This window comes from Lepisosteus oculatus, chromosome 14, assembly GCF_040954835.1.
Source record: "Lepisosteus oculatus isolate fLepOcu1 chromosome 14, fLepOcu1.hap2, whole genome shotgun sequence".
Classification (NCBI taxonomy): domain Eukaryota; kingdom Metazoa; phylum Chordata; class Actinopteri; order Semionotiformes; family Lepisosteidae; genus Lepisosteus; species Lepisosteus oculatus.
Window position 1 is genome coordinate 20,009,239 of NC_090709.1, and position 17,691 is coordinate 20,026,929.

General features: G+C 42.3%; 2 non-coding genes and 1 pseudogene across 2 annotated transcripts; 2 read left to right on the plus strand and 1 right to left on the minus strand.

The window, feature by feature from the left end:
• Window positions 1-17,691, plus strand: part of LOC138242516 (zinc finger protein 271-like) — a 681,240-nt pseudogene that overhangs the window by 364,839 nt on the left and 298,710 nt on the right.
• Window positions 15,644-15,715, minus strand: trnav-cac (transfer RNA valine (anticodon CAC)). Its single transcript has one exon. It is a non-coding gene; the product is annotated as a tRNA-Val (tRNA).
• trnak-uuu (transfer RNA lysine (anticodon UUU)) lies at window positions 17,234-17,306 on the plus strand. Its single transcript has one exon. It is a non-coding gene; the product is annotated as a tRNA-Lys (tRNA).

Here is a 17,691-nt window from a genome sequence, read left to right on the forward strand (position 1 = left end):
TTTTTCAAATACGTTTTAGAAAAGTGTAATCTATACCTGCCCAAACTGTATGCCTTCCTAAACCTCGCCTTTCACTACTGTCCTGCTCTTCCCCACGCACCCCAGCAGGGTGCTCTTCGGCCTCTGCCCATGACGAATGTATATTTTGATATTTACACCCGGCGCGGCACCGAGGGAGCGTCTGCATTTATAACTTAGTTTTTAAAATTAGTCAAGCAATATGAAGCATCTCCTTTTACTTTTAAGTCCCTTAAATATGTTGAGCACAGCTTTCTCACCACTTAAGATTGCTTTTTGATACCATCCTTACACAAAGCAGAAACTTTCACATGACATACAGTACAAGTGGAAAGATTACAGATTTTAATCGTCTTTAATTTTGTTACGTTATACGTTTTAGGAACGTTTCATCTAAACAAACACCACAAAACTATTCTCGATTGTATTTCTGAATGTTATGTTACACCTACAGTAGTTCACTGCTTTAAATACATCGAATTAAGAAAGTTAGGTCTAGCACTTTAGATCTTTTTTTCTGAACCAGGGAAAATCTGATCATGTTTCTCTATAACAATAATAAAAAACTTTAATTCACATATCACCTTTAAAAGTGGTAGTACTATATTTTTGTATTATATTCCCTATTAATCAAACTCTAAGAGTATGTATCGGCTTGTCCCCTCCTCCCGCCCATCTCTGTGTAGAGCCTCCTGTCCAGCCAGCACATGTCCAAAGACATTCACAACAGTGACATATCATAAAACGTTTGCACGTATAGTTAAATTATTAGTTGTTTTTCAGGAAGTTAAAAAAAACACTTGAATTACTTATCCAGTCTCTCGAAATAAAGTTATTTTTCAAGCAATGCAACAAACGTCGGGTAATGTGTTTTTTTTAATCCAACATTGACAGCCACATCTTAAATCTTGTCAGTCAGGTCTTTTTTCTCTATTTGAATTGTGGCTTACACATCGCACGACTTTAAAAGCTAGAAAGACAGGTTATGATTCACATTAGCTTGCGAGCCTTGTTAACAACAAAACAGACAATACCCATGGAGGGGGAGGTCAAGCCAGAGAGAGAGTTTTTTACCCTCTGTCTAAAAACCCAAATAACCCGGGGCAGAGACTCCGGGGGGATCATTGCGTGGTACAGAGCGGAGCTCAGTCAATTCTTATGGAATGTGTTTTCTTTCTTCTTTTTTTCAGCATGGAATAAACCTGTTACTTGATTCATGGATGCCCGGTTCCGGCAGGGATTCAAAACATTTTTTTTTAATTGGGTATCAAAGGGAATAGGCAGTAAAACCCTGTTCATACACAAACTTGGGCATGTTACATTGATTTGGGTGTCTCCTCTTGCCAGAAAGCTCTAAATTGCATTTTGAGTGCGGTTTTTGACTTTTTTTAAATTGCATTTTGGGCGCGGACAGCACATACAAGGGTTAATGAACTGCACCAAGAAATTTAAAATATTATTCTTTAGGTGTGAGGGTAGGAGTGGACCGCAGCAGGCATAATCAGCAAACCAGGAAAACAAAGAACAGGACAGGTGAGACGTGTATCCAGAAAGCGAGTGATCAGAAAAAGGAAATGGTGTTACGCTCAGGTTTTCGACCCAATTGTTTTAACTTGCTAATGCATCAGACACATTTCCTGGCGTATTGTGTTTTAAATAAAATAGGAGTGTCTTTCCCTGGTATTAGCTCATCGGTATGGTGTAAGTTTTATCTGTACCATACCATACAGTATATAGGTACAGAATTCAAGCTGCACCACTGTATCGCTTTGGTAAGGAGACAGACAATGACCAAAATCACGAAGACTCTCTCACACCAAATAATGAAGATGAAAAGAAACGGGAAGTCAACACGGGACATTGTACAGCAGTTGGCTTCGATGGACATCTTCGTTTCTGAAAGCACAGTGAGACGGCATTATAAAGGGGAGAGGAGGCAAAGAGAATCTAAACCGAGGACGATTCAAAGGTAAATAAATTTCTAAAAATACCTTTCTTGCATGTAAATACAACTACGCACATTATTTTTAAAACTAACTGTTGATCTCTTTTTTTTCAAGTCCTATTGTGCGAGCTATCGACAAACTAAATGATGAAAATGATGAGCTACCGGTGATGCAAGTCCAAAGACGGCTATGGGCTGACCTCGGTGCGACCATTAGCCCGACATCGATAAGAAGAGTACGCAGGAGGCTTGGATGGAGATACAGAAAAACCAACACATGCCCCATGATAAGGCTAAAAAACAAAGAGGAAAGACTCAAGCAAGCACTCCAATGGACTGAAAAGCGGGAGGCATTTCAGGATGTACTTTTCACCGACGAAACAACAGTGGCTCTGGAACAGTTTTCAACAATGGCATTTTGCAAAAAGGGGAGATATGTGGACAAGCCAAAGCCCAAACATCCACTGAAGGTTCACGTCTGGGGGGGTATATCTAGAAGAGGCCCGGGACCACTTCTTATTTTCAAAGGAATTATGGACCGTGTATTCTTCGAGGAAGTCGTGGTCACACACCATGCTGCCCCATATATCAGGGAGCAGTCTGGATCAAGGCACCGTCTCTTTCAAGACAACGATCCGAAACACACAGCAGCAAGGGCGAGGCTTGTAGCAGAAGGAGTGAACTGGGTGAAAACTCCAGCCGAGTCCCCAGATCTAAATCCGATAGAGATGGTTTGAAAGACTACGTTCGGAAAACTGCTAAGCCCGTCACAAAGCAGGAACTGATCGATGCGATCTATAAATTCTGGGAGGAAGAACTGACCGAACAAAATTGTAACAATTTTATTAACAGGCTGTTTCGTGTTCTTCCTAGGATTGTTGACCGGGGCGGGGGACATTCGGGAATGTAAGTCTGAGAAAGACAGTCTCACGTTTGTGGACAGTCTGTCCACAAACAAAACATGTAAAAAAAATGTAAAAAAAAAAATACTTTTTGACAATGAAAACCGGTGTGTGTCTCTCTCTGCTGAATGTCCCTCTCACTCTCTGCTGAATGAATAAAAGCATTTTATTAAAAACACGTTTGCGTTTGTCTGGTATTTACTTTGGTCACTTTTAACTGTTTTTCAGTCTACTGTATTGCTTTGAGATGCCACTTTTAAAGGTGATATGTAAAATAAAGTTTTTTATTATTGTTATAGAGAAACATGATCAGATTTTCCCTGGTTCAGAAAAAAGACGATTTAAATCTGTAATCTTTGCACTTGTATGTCATCGGAAAATACAATCAGTTTCTGTTTTGTGTAAGGATGGTGTGGTGAGAAAGTGGTGAGAAAGCTGTGCTCCTCAAAGCGCTTTACAGGATAAAAACAATAACAACAATAGTGGCTGGGCAAACGATTTTTTTAAATCGAAATACAAAATGAGATACTGTATAATGATGTGCATGAACAAAGTTATACTGCAATTTTCCTTAGATACGCGATTACAAAAAAATAATTTTTTTGAATCCCCGGCGGAACGCGTTCCATAAGAATCAGCGCTTTACTTCGCGCTTTACAACCCTTACTTCGTGCGACTGGAAAAGAATTCATGATCGGATCTACGAAATGCTTTGTAGAAGGAGGCGCTCTTTTCCTCTAGTCTAACAGTCTGTCCACAAACAAAACATTCCAATTTTGTCAATGGAAACCGGTGTGTGTGTCTCTCTCTGCTGGATGTCCCTCTCACTCTCTGCTGAATGAATAAAAGCATTTTATTAAAAACACGTTTGCGTTTGTCTGGTATTTACTTTGGTCACTTTTAACTGTTTTTCAGTCTACTGTATTGCTTTGAGATGCCACTTTTAAAGGTGATATGTAAAATAAAGTTTTTTATTATTGTTATAGAGAAACATGATCAGATTTTCCCTGGTTCAGAAAAAAGACGATTTAAATCTGTAATCTTTGCACTTGTATGTCATCGGAAAATACAATCAGTTTCTGTTTTGTGTAAGGATGGTGTGGTGAGAAAGTGGTGAGAAAGCTGTGCTCCTCAAAGCGCTTTACAGGATAAAAACAATAACAACAATAGTGGCTGGGCAAACGATTTTTTTAAATCGAAATACAAAATGAGATACTGTATAATGATGTGCATGAACAAAGTTATACTGCAATTTTCCTTAGATACGCGATTACAAAAAAATAATTTTTTTGAATCCCCGGCGGAACGCGTTCCATAAGAATCAGCGCTTTACTTCGCACTTTACAACCCTTACTTCGTGCGACTGGAAAAGAATTCATGATCGGATCTACGAAATGCTTTGTAGAAGGAGGCGCTCTTTTCCTCTAGTCTAACAGTCTGTCCACAAACAAAACATTCCAATTTTGTCAATGGAAACCGGTGTGTGTGTCTCTCTCTGCTGGATGTCCCTCTCACTCTCTGCTGAATGAATAAAAGCATTTTATTAAAAACGCATTTGCGTTTGTCTGGTATTTACTTTGGTCCCTTTTAACTGTTTTTCGATCTACTGTATTGCTTTGAGATGCCACTTTTAAAGGTGATATGTAAAATAAAGTTTTTTATTATTGTTATAGGGAAACATGATCAGATTTTCCCTGGTTCAGAAAAAAAGATCTCAAGTGCTACACATAACTTTCTTAATTCGATGTATTTAAAGCAGTGAACTACTGTAGGTGTAACATAACATTCAGAAATACAATCGAGAATAGTTTTGTGGTGTTTGTTTAGATGAAACGTTCCTAAAACGTATAACGTAACAAAATTAAAGACGATTAAAATCTGTAATCTTTCCACTTGTACTGTATGTCATCGGAAAGTTTCTGCTTTGTGTAAGGATGGTATTGAAAAGCAATCTTAAGTGGTGAGAAAGCTGTGCTCAATGTATTTAAGGGACTTAAAAGTAAAAGGAGATGCTTCATATTGCTTGACTAATTTTAAAAACTAAGTTATAAATGCAGGCTCTCCCTCGGTGCCGTGCCGGGTGTAAATATCAAAATATACATTCGTCCTGGGCAGAGGCCGAAGAGCGCCCGGCTGGGGTGTGCGGGGAAGAGCAGGACAGGAATGAAAGGCCGTGTATAGGAAGGCGTACAATCTGGGCAGGTATAGATTACACTTTTCTAAAACGTATTTGAAAAATAAAAACGATTACAATCTAATCCTTCCACGTTTGAACCCAAAATCCCAAGAAATATAAATTTAAACGGGTAGAAAGCTATGCTGAAAGTTTATTAAGATACTTAGAAGACAAAGATACTGTATCAATTTATGTTGCATTAGCCTGATTATGATAAAAAAACACATAGAATTTAACACGCGTTTGCGATTAAATCAAAACACGATTTAAATCAATATAAATGTTTATATTGTAACACATACTGTCCAGCCTCCATTTCTCTATAAAAATTTACTCTATTACACACACACACACACAATAGAAGCAGGAAGCAGAAGCAGGGACCGTTGTCAGAAGGGAAGAAGGTGACTATTCATTGTTATCAAAAATGACTTAGAATTGATCATGTTGTGATATTTTGAAATATAAAAGTCAATTGATTGTCCATAACATCGCTATTCTATTTTTTCGAAGAAATGTTTGTTAAAAGAAGAGTCCAGCACCAACTGGACTTGAACACACAACCCATGAGCTGGTAGTCAGGCACATAGACCAGTAGGCTACAAGGGAAGTCACATGAAGAGGGAGGCGAAACAGCCCTACACAGCCCTGTCGCAGTACACGAATATAATCATATCGTTATTAAATTCTTTTGATATGCGATTCCATATTATATTCCCTATTAATCAAATTCTAAAAGTATGCTTGTTGACTCCGGTATCTCTTTAGTTAAAGACTTCGATGCTTAAAATGTTTAGGGAGAAATGGAATACTGGTGTGTATTTTTTACTTTAAAGTACCAAGACCAGCCATATACTATATGTTTATGTTCCAAAATTAATATCGTTTATGGCCTTCACACGCGTTACAGTATGCTCCTATTCTTTTTATGCTCAGCTACTAAGATTTCCCTTCAGTGGTAAAATTAAATATCTACAACGGGCACAGTAAAGACATTTACTGTACTGTAAGTCTTTCTACGACAGACCAACGGACCACGAGTGCCCCTGTCGGTCAACCAATCACGTACCGCTGTACCCCGCGTCATCTTGCGCCACGATGCGCGACTCCGTAGCCAATTACCTCCGGTACGTGTCTGTACCACGCACTTTGAATGGCTGCATCTGTAGCGGTTTCTGGCCTCGGCCCAAAACGTCCACCCCCACCCGCTCCATAGGAGCCCCTACCTGGTGTTGTTGGAGAGGGGACCTTTCTGCGCCATGCACACCACACACGTTCGGCAGTACCGCTCCACGTCCCAGTGGCAAAGACCCCAATAAAAATGGCCTCGGACACGCTGCAGGTTTTTTTACAGCCGAAATGCCCCACGCCCGGCTGGCCATGCACCACTCTGAGCACAGCCGCGCGGAGCGACTGTGGCACCACCAGCTGTTACTGTATCTTGCCACTTGGGGGTGCCTGCCACCCCCGGCGCAGCACCCCATCCTTTACCTCCAAGGCCTCCCACAGGGCGCAGAGGGCCTTGACGGACTTTGGGTGAGGGGCGAGCTCCTCTTGCATAGGCCGCGCTCCTGCTGCCTTCCAGCGGAGCACCGGCCCCACATCTGGATCAGCTGCACCACGTCTGACAGACCCACCCCCAGCGGCCCCTCCAGGGCCGTGGCCACAGCGCTCGACTCCACCACGGTGCGGACGGCCCCCTCACACTGCTCCCGCTGGGCGCAGTAGCAGCAGTCCGCGGCCTCACAGGGGCGCCGCGAGAGAGCGTCAGCATTGAGATGGCGAGATCCGGCACAGTGTACGACAGTGAAGTCGTACTCCTGCAAGACCTCTATCCATCTCACCATCTGCACCTCCGGCTCCTTAAAGTGGAGCAGCCAGGTGAGGGACGCATGGTCGGTCCTCAACCAGAACCGGGTCCCGAACTGGTACGGCCTGAAGTGGCGGACCGCCGCCATCACCACCAGCAGCTCTCGACGGGTTCCGCTCAGCCTTATTCAAAGCCCGACTCTAGTAGGCAACTACCCGCTCCCCATCTGGCCCCTCCTGTGCCAAAACCGCGCCCACCTCCGAGACACTCACGTCGGTAACTAGGATATACTGTAACCACGGATCGGGGTAGTCTAGCACGGGGGCCCCCACCAGAGCTTCACATAACCGACCGAAAGCCATCTCGCAGTCCGAGTCAAAACGGCGGCCCTTGTCTGTGAGGCAGTGCAGCGGGGGAGAGATGCTGGCAAAATCCCGGACGAACCTCAGATAATACAAAGCCAACCCCAGAAAGCTGCACAGCTCTGCGACGGTGCGGGGAGTCGGCCATCCCCTCACTGCAGCAACCTTACCTGGGTCTGTAGCCACCCCTTGCGGTCCAACAACATGTCCCAGGAAGGTTCCTTCCCGCCGCAGGAGCTTTCACTTGCGGTGGTTGAGCCTCACGCCAGCACGGCGGATGCAGGCCAGCACTGCCTGGAGGTTCGCCAAGGCCTGGTCGAAACCCTGGGCATGAACCAGCAGGTCGTCCAGATACAGCACGGGTTCCACTGGACCGATGCCAGCACCCTCTCCATCAGCCTCTTGAAAATCGCGGGGGCATTGCACAGGCCAACGGGAATGACAGTAAAGTGCAAGAGGCCCTGGCAGATGGAAAAGGCCATCTTCGAGCGAGCAGTACCTGCCAGTAGCCTGTGGTCCAGGGAGCTGAACCAGGTCGACCCGGTGATCCAAGGCGTCGTCTATCCTCGGCAGGGGGTAGGAATCCTTCCGGGTGACCTCGTTCAGTTTGCGGTAGTTAACGCAGAACCTCCACGAGTCGTCTTTTTTTTAGACCAGTACAGCCGGCGTCGTGGGCTCGCGGAGGGCTCAATCACCCCTGCTGCGGCCATCTCCCAGATCTTTTCCTTGGTGGTGGTCCGCTTGATGTGAGCCATGCGTCCAGGTGGGATGCGGATGGCCCGAGCGTCGCCAGTCTCGATGTCGTGTTGAACCAGGGCAGTGCGGGTGCAGTCCTCATCTCTCGCCACAAAGAGGTCCTCGTTTTGGGCGAGTAGCACCTGGAGCCGCTGCCACTTGTCCGGATCAAGGCCCTCGCAGCTTCGCTGGTAGAGGTCCTCAACGGAGCATCTCGCTTCCACGCAACGCTTGGCCCCCGCCGCCTTGTCTGGCCCCCCGGGTGACTCAGGGGCAGGAACCCCCCGCGACTGCTGCTGCTGCTCTCTACCTGCTCCGCGGTACTATGAGTGCCTAGGTGCTCTTCCTCCTCACCATTGGGCGAGGGCATTACAATACTTACGAGGAAGACATCGCTCTCTCCGACCCCCGACATCGTGTCCCGAAACACCATGCTGGAAGCCGACGTGTGCTGTGATTCCTTTACGGAGCAGAAATGACCACCGAGGAGCCAAGAGATCATTTCAGCATTTCTCGTCTGAACAGAAAACACAAACAACCAATCCGGAATGACTTGCTTTTGACACTTTTCAAAGCGTTCTTTGTGCACGACGACTGCGCCGCCTAGCAGATACAAATGGGTTGTACAACTTTGAACTAGCAAATGTAAGAGGGCTAAGCCCTGTAGTGTGCTCTCACGAGGCACCAGTTCTGTAGGGTTTGGGCATTTACTGGGACAATTATTAATTGTAGCAGTAAATCATGAAATTGATTCTTTTAATGGCCTTAGAGTCCAACCATGCGATATAACTCAAACAATGCACACACACAGGTACTAATACACGAGGATACATTTATTAATACATAGAATATGCATGTAAACCTAACAGATCTTATCGAGAGGGTATCAGAATACAAAAGGTATATATTCAATCAGTAACGAAGAGTTACACATATTAAGAGACCATACGTTGAGTATATCATTCATTTAGACCGTTTCGGAAATGAACTTGGTTATAACTTCTACATTGGATATTCAAAACAAGTACATAACTCTTAAGAACTAAATGGATATCAACTGGTTGGGATAACAATTGAATTCTTGAGCTGTAATATATTGAAGTTGAATACTCATCCAATCTCTGGGGATTCAGATCTCCTGCGGGCTTTCTGGCTCCGTGCCAGGCTGTGCTGTGCGGCTTGCGATGGTGCGCTGCTGATGCTCACTGACCAACTAGTTAATGTTGGCTTTAACTAGCAAAGTTTGTGCACAGGAGAAAGATGACTGTGGGTCCCTGCAAGTCAGGAAGAGGACCGGTTCGTTCCTGATGAAGCGCTAGTTCTGAATAGTGATTCAGCTGTCCAAAGTTCTGACCTGTTCACGAGGCTTGCTGCTGATGCTAACCTCGGGTGGATCCTCTGGTTACACTCTGGCAACCTCCACTCTAGACTCTTAGAACAGAGGAAAGTTCTGGCACTCGGACACACTGGCCGTTCCATGGTTGTCTGGGCTGAGTCTCAGGATGGTCAGAAGGCGTGCTGCGAGAATGTCCTGCCCTTGGGAGCCTTTCTGCTCCTGGGCCATCCTGCCCTGGAATTGTCTCACACCCCTGGAATTCTCCTTTGAATTCTCTTTAGAAAAGTCCTTTGAATAGTCTTGGAGCTCTGTGTTGCCTGTTTTTACCTGGAGGAACTCATTCATTGGTTGAAAGTTTCATGGGCATCACAGACCCACGTGGGTTACTCGGCCCTACCACTCCCTGATTGGTTGATCAAGGTGAGATATGAGTCACTTACTCCTGACACCTAGGAATGCAGTCCAGATGTCCATCTGGCACTCCCTAGACAGATAGGCGCCAATGGATGACCATTGATCATGATAGCCAGGCTTAGCTAAGTGCCATGAGAGAGATGGGACCTCATTTGGGAAAGAACAGCAACACTTTATTCTGACTTATTAACAAGCATTGCCACTACAACGCGACTCCCAGAACGCCAGCCGAACAAGTCTCCACAACCGAAGCGCTGTGTCTCTTTTCAGCTGGCAATAAACCTTTCCTCGATCCTTTGCAGACTTGTTAAACTGTTCATGATCAGAATAAAAAACGCTCACGCTAATACACAAGCACCCGTGTCTCGCAAAAACTGACAAATAAACAGACGGAAAAGCCGCACTGCACGTGTGAACAGGGGAATAAGCGAGCGAGCGGGGATAGGGCGCCTCCTGCGCTTAAAAGCTTAAAAGCTTGGTATTCCCAGGCAGTCTCCTGACCATCTTAAAACTCAGCCCGGACAACCACGTAACAGCCAGTGCGTTCGAGTGCCTGAACTTTGCTTTGTTCTAAGAGTCGAGAGCAGAGGTCGCCACGAGTAACCAAAGGATCCACCCAAGGTTAGCATCAGCAGCAAGCCTCGTGAACAGATCGGAACTATGTACAGCTTAATCATTATTCAGAACTAGCACTTCATCAGGAATGAACCGGTCCTCTTCCTGACTTGCTGGGTCCCACAGTCATCTTTTCTCCTGAGCACAACTGTGCTAGTTAAAGCCAACACTAACTAGCTGGTCTTCAGAGAGCATCAGCAGCGCACCGTCGCAAGCCGCACAGCACAGCCTGGCACGGAGCCAGAGAGCGCGGATTGGACAGCAACAGCCTGCAACTGTTTCTTTGTGCCCGCAGGAGATCTGAATCCCCAGAAATTGGATGAGTATTAAACTTCACTGCATTACTGCTCGAGAATTCAATTGTTATCCCAACCAGTTGATATCAATTTAATTCCTAAGTGTTATGTACTTGTTTTGAATATCTAATGTAGAAGTTGTAACCAAGTTCAATTACGAAACGGTCTAAATGAATGATATACCGAACATATGTCCTCTTGATATGTGTAACTCTTTGTAACTGACTGAATATACACCTTTTGTATTCTGATAACCCTCACGATAAGATCTGTTAGGTTTACATGCATTTTATGTATTAATAAATGTATCCTCATGTTCTAGTACCTGAAAAGAATCATTTTGTGATTTACTGCTACAATTAATAATTGTCCCAGTAAATGCCCAAACCCTACAGAACTGGTGCCTTCAGAGAGCACATTACAGAGGTTAGAATTTGACCTCCACCTAAACTTATCTGAATAACATTATATACAGATGCAGCCACTCAGAACACACAGTATTTCCTCCAGTAAAAGTTGTGCGGTGCCTTATGCAATTCAATGGCCAAAGACGATCTATAGGTTGCACTTAGATGTTAGTGAAACAATTACTTCTTTATTCTGTTTCTCTACTGTGCATGTTTGAATCCACTTAATATTGAATATTAATATGGAATTTTACAACTAAGACTAAATTTTGGTACCTGAAAATAAAAACAGAAGTACTGTATATACAATTTTGTTTTGATTTGAACCAATGTTTGCATCTCAATAATCCATTCATCCTTGAAAGAAGCAAAGATAGATGTGTTTTGAATCTCACCATGATCCTGTTCTCAATCCAAAAGAAAGGTTTAATGTGATCCCACTAGAACAAAAGTCAATTTCCATCTGAAATGATGTCCCTTCAAACAATTTGTAATATCTCTAGAAGTTTATACAGTAGAAGCCTGGTTAATTGCTTAAATTTAAACTAATCAAGACTATGGGAATGAGATTTGATTTTGAACTGGGATTTAAATAAATAGGAACACTTCACTACATTGTGCTTTTTGTATTATGAATCTGGCTGAAAGAAAGGTGTTTTTTATTTTCTTTAATCAAAAAGTGAAAATTTGTCATTCACTTAGACGTCCAACAAAAGCCGGTGAAAGGTGAAGAGCCTCCTGTTCTGAATTCTCCTCACATTTTCTGGACTTGTAGACTCCTCACTCTTCCTAAAAGTGCTGCAGATAAAGGTAGTTGTCGGGAGTTCAGTTCAGTGGTAGAGCACATGCCACTCATGTATGAGGCTGTTTCCATTCACCGGGGTCATCACCCTGGATTTCTTCCTAAACGCGATATCTTTCCTTACTCGTGTGCCTTCCCTCATGTGTGAATTTCAGCGCGACACATACACATTTATCTGTTTTATAGAGATTCTATTTTAAATCAGTTAAAAGGAAAGAATCACTAATTAACATGTAGTAAAACACATCTATCTAATTGACAAAAAGGGCGATGTATTACTAGTAGTGGAGCTGAGCTCTCAGTAGTGCAGTTGAGGTTGTTAAATAAATTATTATGTTTTTAAACTACTATACTAAGCACTGGCATGGTGGTGTGTGCAATCCTACCCAACCTTTCTATCGACTGTATGAGTCTCCTGTTCCATCTCCAAATCTTTCCACACATTCGCCTGTTTCACCACCATTATCATTAGACTATAGCCACTAACATGAGAATACTGTTCTGAAAGACTGTCTTAAACAATAACGTTGAAAAGGGTAATGATAACAGTTTCTTCATTAAGGTAACCATACATTTGCCTGTATAGTACAACTTATTATCTGTATCTGCAAATCCCCAATATTATCTCATGAGAAACACAAGTGTAGAGTCAAATCAAATTAAATAATACAACAAATCTATTCAATTAACACCCAGATGTGACAGAACACATTTAAGACTTACACCCCTTTAAATATGTATTTCCTTAATTTCAGTTCTCTCCACCAGGATACCTGGAAATTCCCAAAAGCATAATACAGCTACTAAAGTACTAATGTTAAAGATAACATTAAACTTTATTATTAAGATATCACGCTTTTATTAATAAAATATGTATTGATAAAATTCCTTGTGAATAATTGTAGTGTCTGGAAAGCAGTTTTAGTTAAATATAAAAAAAATTTTCAAACAAGTGGTGCATCAGTTCATTACTTAATGACGATATTATTTCCACTACATTCAGGACAGTTCCAATGTAATCTAGTGTTTCGCTTAGTCTGCTACTTCAGTAACATCTAATGGGCAGCAGCTGTTATTTTAGGTTTGTTGCAATTGAGAACAGGTTCAGTACAGAGCTGCTGAAAAATTTCAGAGGCCAAGTTTGTTGCAACTGACCCGTTGTAGCTACCAATCAGCAACAAGGAGAAACAAAACATCAGTACATCAGAGTAGTAGTTATTGAGGTCATTTCAGGTACAATGTAAGAACTAAAATTAACTAGTCCCACAGTAATGCGTGGGGTCCTATTAACAGAAAAAAAATAGTTGTAACCCGAAAACACAACAAACACAAAACGAGAAGTCTTCCGGGAACCTCGGTAAATCCCTGTAGTTGTCTAACAACTATAAAAAAACAACCAAATGCAACAACTTCAAAAGAAAAAGAACATTTAAAAACAAATCTGGGGAACAACAAAAACATAATCTAATGCAAGAGCTTTATCAAGTCCAGTGCTCCTCTCGTCTCAGTAGACCTCTCTCATATATTTGTGTACAGGTCAACTGGAGGTACACAGCTGATGGTACTTTAAGTAGGGAGCTGCGTCAGCATGGGTGGGCTTCAAAGGAAAAAGTATAGGTTTATTCCATGCTGAAAAGAGAAGGAAACACAATGTTTCAGCTGTGGAGCCTTCTTTGATTGTGACTCGAAGTAAACCTTTAAAAGTAAGGTTTTACCTTTACTTATTCGTTTGATGTTAATTTATCTCCATCAGATACCTAAGAGTATCTAAACTCGACAGTTGCTTTCAGTAGCTAAAGACACTGCTCCAGGTGAGGCTTGAACTCACAACCTCAGCATGACTCTGCTGTGCACTGCTGTATAAGTACCGCGCGCTGACTGATTGCGCCACTGGTGCTGTACAGTTGTGCTCCTCATACAGACTGACGGTGCAGAAACACAGGGTGAAAACGGTTTCGGTTGTGGATCCATCTCCACATGGGGAAAAGGAACAGTAAAATAGCAAGGAAAATACAAGAAAAGAAACTGAAAGAATTGTGCTAACAGCAAAGGGGACGGAGGGAGGTGGTCAGAAAAGTAAATCAACCCGGCTTATTTGTATCGACATTTTTTGAGTCAATCAGCACACGGATTTCTCTTCATGTGCCTTAAACTGTGCAGTTTGTATTTTCGTTGTAGATAGGTTTCTTCAGACGTCCAGTAAAGTGACAATAATGGAGAACTAGCTGACGCACCCCGTTGTGAAGACCCTCTGTAAGGTGATTACACGTTTCATTTTCAAGTCGCCTCCTTTACACGCAATTGCAGCCCCGACACTGAGAGAAAGCATGAGAAATGGCTTCAATTTCAATGTGAAGCGCAGTACAGGCTCGATGGCTTCACATCTCCCATCAATCAAATAAAATTGCAGTAAAGCGATCTAAATATGACTCTTAAGTACTGGGAAAGATGATTATTTTGAGCGTGCCTCCCAGGGTCTGCTACGAGGCTGAAGTTGGCTTCTTATTCGCGTTTTTCGTTCCACCTTAAATGGTGCTGCTGTGATGTTATATCTCTTCTTGTGCCGAAGAGCAGTCATACCTGACCCGTCTGGAATGACCACTGACAGACTTTATCCAGAAGCGACGGCACCACTCCCAGTAGAATGAGTGAGAAATACAGCATGACATTGGTAGTTAAGGGGCTCCCACAATCCATCTTTCCTCACATTCCTGATTTTTTTCAATAGCATTTTGACCTTTTTTCACATTCAGATTTTTTTCACATTTAATAAAATCTTTTAATCAACAACATTAAGAAAACAAATGGAACATTTTTTGGAACAATAATTAAAAAAAAACTTTCAATGCCTTGGTTGTATACGTGTGCACACCCTTTATAAAGGGAGTTGCAGCAGTGATGAAATTTAAAGAGCATTTCTGTAGAGAAAACAGCATTTTTTCTGCCTTGATGTTAAGCTTAGGGAGCCTGTCTTTTAGAAATTCTATTTCTAAAGACCCCTGCACAGCCTCCCGACAGACTAACAAATATTTTTTGGAGAAATTGGCTCACACACTGGAAGACACTAACGTTTATCTACGTTAGAATATGTGAATAACAGTTTAACAGAAAAAGTTTGTAATTGTGATTTTGTTAAAATTCAATAAATCGTCTATCAACAGTAAGAAATTATTAAGAAACTGTTTTATTTCATAAACTATAAGACAATTAAGAGAGTTTATAGGTCATATCCATCACTTATGTTCTTTTAACTCTAGCGTTCAGGATCCAAACCCAGGTGCGGACGGTTGTGTTTCTTGAATCTCTTGTAATCATCAAGAGTCGATGTGTAGTCCTTCAGTACTTTCTCGAGTTGTGCCATGGATATTTTATACGATCAATACTTGTCATGCTCTTTTGCATTTACCTTAACAAACGGAAAAAGTTCAAAGTGTGTTTATGGCTGTGCTTCACATTTACACGAGAGCAGTACAGGACACGGAGTGAGGAGTTCGTGAAGCTTTCAGTTTAGTGCGGTTCAGAAGGAGGATTCGCTCGCTGAATGATCTCTCAAAAAATCCCGGGTGAGATTCAACAGGTGTTTTCTGCAACAGCCACGACAAGTGTGAAGCAATCTCTGGATTTCCTGAATTTGAACTAAATTATTAGTTCAAATAATTTAAGATTAAACAGAACTAAATGAGGTACATTTAAAACAGCAGCGCAACTCTGCAGCACGTCGAGTGTGCCTGCATTTAGTTGTGTAAACCTGGCTCTCTCTGAACATGAGCAAAGAGTTCTCACTCAACAGAAGATTGCGATGTGAGTACTATAACATAAAGCACCTGGAGATGCCAGGGATTGAACCCGGGACCTCATACATGTGAAGCATGTGCTCTACCACTGAGCTACATCCCCGATGAAAAATTTTATGGAACAGACTTAGAGATGTCCAGATGCTCACTGATCACAATCCACCACTCACGAAGAATGCCTGCAGTTTCCCACTTTCGCGTTTCTTCTACTACAGAGTAAATTCATAGGAATGAAGAAATAAGGAAGGAAAAATAATCGCATCGAAGCTTCAAGAGACTGGGCACAAATTAATCTGTTATTTTTGTATCCAGTTACATGGGCGACGGTGGTTGATTCCCAGACGGGGGAGTGCTTTTTTTCTACCTCCTTACTCGACTGTCTTTCAATTCTATTTTATTTGAAAGCTTTTTGCATCTTTTAAGTGCTCTTGATTAAACTATGCATAGAAAAACAGCAGTACTGATGATTTAACGTAAAAGGGTGAAACAACGCCCCGACACAGGAATGGTAACAGGAAGGATCGTGTTCTTATTTAATATGTCCTTTTGAGATGTCTTGTCAATGCACACAGGCGTTAGAGCTGAATAATTTACTTTTAGTGGTGTTTTTAAACAAAGATGGAACACGTTCTTTCTATACCAGGAAGAAAGGAGCAGACTTTACCTTTAAGAGGCAAAAATGACACCTTATCAAAGCTAATATTAATTAAAATGACATCACAACAAAAGAGTGGAGCCTTGAGTGAATAAAGCCTTGAGTGGAGCCTTGAGTTTTCATTGGACGTCTGTGTCTCCATAACTTTGTAGGTGAGAGAGAGGATTGTGATAATTTGCAGGTGCTTCTCGGAAGTGCGTTGGTGGTACAGGCGCCTTCCAAATAATTGAGACGTGTTTGAATCCCAGCCAGTACAAACCCAAATCTTTTCAAGATAATTTGTGGTCCGCTAACACATCTTTGGAAACACTACAACAGGTAACACCCCGTGTGAAACACCATGAACATCTGTTAAGTTTTACATACTGAGTTTTACATACTCTCACATAAATAAACGTTAGTGTTTTCCGGTGTGTGAGCCAATTTCTCCAAAAAATATTTGTTAGTCTGTCGGGAGGCTGTGCAAGGTGTTAAGAAATATAATTTCTAAAAGACAGACTCTCTAAGCTTAACATCAAGGCAGAAAAAATGCTGTTTTCTCTACAGAAATGCTCTTTAAATTTCAGCATTGTTGCAACTCCCTTTATAAAGGGTGTGCACACGTATGGCATTGTACAACCAAGGCATTGAAAGTTTTTTTTTTATTATTGTTCCAAAAAATGTTCCATTTGTTTTCTTTTTAATGTTTTTGATTAAAAGATTTAATTAAATGTGAAAAAAATCTGAATGTGAAAAAAGGTCAAAATGCTATTGAGAAAAATCAGTAATGTGAGGAAAGATGGATTGTGGGAGCCCCTTAACTACCCATGTCATGCTGTATTTCTCACTCATTCTACTGGGAGTGGTGCCGTCGCTTCTGGATAAAGTCTGTCAGTGGTCATTCCAGACGGGTCAGGTAATGACTGCTCTTCCGCACAAGAGACACGTGACTTGCGAGGATCCCGACAGTGTCAACATTCTTTCAGAGCCTGGATAACTCAGTCGGTAGAGCACCAAACTTTTAATCTGAGGGCCCAGGGTTCAAGTCCCTATTCGGGCGGTTGAACTGTTCTTAAGTCTATTGCGAATGTCATTCTAAATAGTCTTTTATCTTTCACTCTTCTAGCTGTACTGTGGTTATTTTAAATGTCCATTACCTGTATTTACAGTAGTGTATTTAGTGTTTCATTTCACAAACCAAAAATGTTCAAGTAGATCTTGTCACTCTACTCCACGTAATCATCTAAATTAAATCACAGTAGAGTACAGAACACGCAGTGAGGAGCTCACACAGTGAGTACTCTTGAATATGACAAGAGGAAAGGCACACTGCACATCAGTAGTATAAAGCGACACCTTTCGTCAAACTTTTGACAGGTACCACGCCCCCCTTTTCCAGCCAATGGTCGTCCGCGGTGTTTGGTTGTCCCGCCCCTTGCCATCCA